Genomic DNA, 3,695 nt, shown 5'->3' with positions numbered 1-3,695 from the left:
CATTATGCGAGTATACATGCACCAAGGTGTATCCTGCTTAGATCTGAACATTGCAAGCAAACTCGACTTCAGCTTCAGTTAGCGTGGGGAGAAAAAAAAACCGAACACGTGCAGGGGGCAGGACAAGAGGCGATTGTGAGAAAACCCATCTAGGGTTTTGTCCCTCTCACCGGTGACGACGGCGTTTTGTTCCACCTCCGGTGGCCTTAGAACCTTGGAGGCGTGGCGGACCGCAGCCTCTCACGGGCGGGAAGGTTTCAGTTCTTCATTCCGGGATGGTGAAACGGCGGCTATATCCTGAAGTTAGAATAATGTTCTCCCCGTCCTATCGTTGTTCCGGTGGTGTATAGTGCTGACGGAGGGCGCGTGGAGTCGTATATCCGACGGATCTACCGGATCCGGTCGGTTTTCGTGTTCATTGGTGTGGTTTCAGGTCACTTTTTTTCGACAGTTGTCATCATTGGCGATAGTTGCTTCTATGGTGCGTTGGATCTTTGGGGCCTTAGCACGACGACTTTTTGTATGTCTACTACACAAGCTCTAATATGAGAAGCTTTCACCGCTGGTGATGGAAGAGCGAGGAGGGCGGCGCGCCTTCGACTCGCACTAGTGTGTGTAGTCATCACTAGATGGTTCAGTGACTTATTTGTATTTTTTTATTATTTCAGGCTTGTTTCTACTGTTGTTGATGATTACTAATAGATCGGTGAAATTTTTGAAAAAAAATGAACAGTGTGAAGGCATCGTCGTGTCGTGTCACGCGCTCAAAGTCCAAAACCAATGCGAAGTAAAGAATTTGTGGATTAAGAAAGGAAAGAAAATGCTCCAGTTCTGAACATTTCAAATTCTTTCTTAATCCCGACAACGCTGATCTGAACATTGCAAGCAAAACAATTACGGGAATATACATTCAGAGAGCGCTGGTACATCGCGTGACCTCGCTGGCGAAGTACTGGAGAGAGCAGGTGGCGGCTGCCGGTGACCTGGGGTGTCGCGGTGGCCGGAGACTGCGCCGCTGTGCTGCTGCTGGCGAGTCCGGGCGCGGGCGCCAACATGCATATGCGCAGCGAAGGGAATCCGAATTTTCCATCGATGAGCTCGGGTCCGTAAGGACATCTCCAGCTGCTGCTGCCATCTCCAGCCGGCGCGACGCATTTCGGACGCTAAAATTGTCCGCTCGCATCCGTTTGCGTCGCCTGGCGGACGCCAAAATGATCGCGAGAGGCGAAATGTCCGTTTGCATCGGGGGCTACCTCCAGCGGTCCGACGTATTTTGGACATGCAACTGTTTTTTTTTTGTGCTACTTCTTTTCAATTTTGTTGAATGATCAAGTTTTAAACGCGAAAAAGTTGTACTCATGGTGTCATGTTGGTCCAATCGAATAGATTATAGCCTAAACAATTAACCGGATACTTCAATCGACTAGATTCAAACATATTTAACATACAAAGAAGAAGAAATTTAAAAACATCTACACTAAAACTATTTTTTGGCCTTCTTGTTAGAAAGCCCTGCCTCGTCGTCGTCGTGGAAACTCCTGCGCCTCTTGCTTGTCACCTCCTCGTCGGAACTGGAGGACGACGCGCCCGTCGAGGAGTTGAAACTGGAAGAAATGGCGTCTTCGTCGTCGTCGTCGGTGAACGGACGACGACGCGCCGCCCGCGCCAGCGCCCTGGACTTCTTCCTTGCCGCCGCCTTGTCGTATGCCGCCTCCTGCGCCTCCAACCGGGCGAACTTGCTGTCGGAGTCCTCCTCCTCCTCCTCCTAGCCCTCCTCCTCGTCGTCGGCGTCGCTGGCAGCGCCGCCTCCGTCCTCCTCCTGGCCTTCGCTGCCATTGCCACATCCGTCCTCCTCGTCCTCACTCGGTGTGGAGGCAGGGTAGCTGGGCGTGGAGCCCGGATCGCTTGGCGTCGCCGGGGATTCCCACCAATGCAGGAATCCGGGCGACTTGCCCTCGCTCTCCGACTCGGACGGCAGCGTGTAGTCGCTCATGGCGTGCCGGTGTTGGAGAAGAAGAAGAAGAAGAAGAGGAAGAAGAAAGAGGCGGTTGAACTTGAATTACCGTAGACGTGGGGGTTATAATGTGCGCGGATTAACGGTGGCGCGTATAACGAAGAGGCCGGCGGTTGCTCTTCCGCGGCGGTTCGGCACTCCATTGCGGCGGTTGGTCGCCGCGGTTGCCACACCGGCTTGCGTTGTGAATTCGAGGCCGATCGAATCTAGGTTGCTGCCATGAGGGCCCGTGGGGACGCGAGCGGACGCTCCGCGCGACCGCAGAGCGTCCGCGGAGACGCAAACTTGGCGCATATTTGGGCCAGGTTTGCGTCTCCGCGGACGGCCCGGTCACTTTGCGTCGCCCCGCCGGGAGGTGGTGCCGGACGCATTTCCGGTCCGCGCGGACGCAAACGGTCGCTCACGCGCCGCTGGAGATGCCCTAAGGGCATCTCCAACGGGGCGACCCATCCCGCGCCCGCGCGTCCGGATGGGTCGAGCCGGACAAAAATGCGGCCCAACGCGGGGACGCACCGCAAAAGCGGATGGTCGCGGCGTCCGGAACGACGCAAACCCGGCCCAAATCTGGGTCTTGTTTGCGTGGCCGCGGATGGCACACGGCGTCCTCGCGTGTCCGCATGGTCCGCGTGGCTGGCCCACATGTTGGTGCCCCAGTCCTATTAAATGTGGACTGGGGAGGGGGACTGTCTATATCCAGTTCCCACTATCCACTCCGGCCGCACGCGCGAGCTCGAAGCTTCCGCGCCGCCATGGCCCCGAAGCGTGAGTTCGCGCCGTCCGCCAACGACCACGAGGCCGGCAGCAGCCGGCCAGTCGCGCCGCCGGTGTTCGCCATGGGGCCGCCGGCGACGCCCAGACGCTACCGGATATACGTCACCGTAGCGGTGGCGCAGATGTTCTGGGACGCCGGCGTCCCAATGCCGTGGAGGGACGTGCACCTCCCCCACATCTGGCACCTGAGCCCAGATCGGGTTCCGGTGCCGCCCATCCCGGCGTCCGGCCGCGCCCGCGTCGCGGAGATCCGGAGGCACCGCGCGCAGCTTCCGGCGGACCTCCAGGAGGACCCCGCGTACGGTGACGCAAGTCCCAAGCCGGGACTTGTGGTTCGAGGTAGAGCACGATGCGCGCCGGCACACGTGCTTCACGTCGGCGACGGCGCGGCCTCGCGCGCAGCCGCGCACACCGCAAGGCGGGCAGGCCGCCACCCCGGCGGCCCGTACATCGACGAGCCCCGGCCCCGAGCAGCAGCCCCCGCCGCGGTCCCGAGCAGCGGGAGGAGGAAGATGACCCGGAGGCTGCAGGCGGCGCTCGCGGTGTCCCGCGAGCAGTGCGACCTCGATGAGCTGGCCAAATGGCCGCACCTCGCCGAGACGCTGCGCGCCTCCGCCCTGGCGGAGAAGGCCAGGAAGGCCCAGGAGAACGCCCATGCGGAGGCGTGGGGCTTCCTCGAGATGGCGCGCCGGCAGGAGGAGGACACGCGCCAGGCGGCGCTCCGGGATGAGGAGGAGCGCCGTGCCGCGCTCCGGGCGGAGGAGGAGGAGGAGCAGCTCCGCAAGGAGTCCGCGCGGAGGGCACGACTGCACAGGCCGGCGAGCCCGCTGAACCCGCACTCCGCCTGGGAAAGGGCGCAGTGGCCGCGCGAAGGGCACGACTGCATAGGCCGGCGTTTCTAGCCGGAACA

This window comes from Lolium rigidum, chromosome 3, assembly GCF_022539505.1.
Source record: "Lolium rigidum isolate FL_2022 chromosome 3, APGP_CSIRO_Lrig_0.1, whole genome shotgun sequence".
In the NCBI taxonomy this organism is placed as follows: Eukaryota; Viridiplantae; Streptophyta; class Magnoliopsida; order Poales; family Poaceae; genus Lolium; species Lolium rigidum.
The sequence above is the reverse complement of the archived record's forward strand: the minus strand, read 5'-3'. Positions refer to the sequence as shown.